The sequence below is a fragment of the Microtus ochrogaster genome, chromosome 7 (assembly GCF_000317375.1).
Source record: "Microtus ochrogaster isolate Prairie Vole_2 chromosome 7, MicOch1.0, whole genome shotgun sequence".
In the NCBI taxonomy this organism is placed as follows: domain Eukaryota; kingdom Metazoa; phylum Chordata; class Mammalia; order Rodentia; family Cricetidae; genus Microtus; species Microtus ochrogaster.
The window spans coordinates 21,412,552-21,412,779 of NC_022014.1; positions in this window are offsets into that span (position 1 = coordinate 21,412,552).

Here is a 228-nt window from a genome sequence, read left to right on the forward strand (position 1 = left end):
AGACCAGGCTGGTCTCGAACTCACAGAGATCCGCCTGCCTCTGCCTCCCGAGTGCTGGGATTAAAGGCGTGCGCCACCATCGCCCGGCCACAAGGAAATTTTTAAATGTAATATTTACCATCTTAACCTGTTTTTTGTTTGTTTTTGTTTTGTTAGTTTGAGACAGGGTCTTACTATGTGACCCTGATTGGCCTGGTATTATTTACTATGTAGCCAAGGCTGGATTCC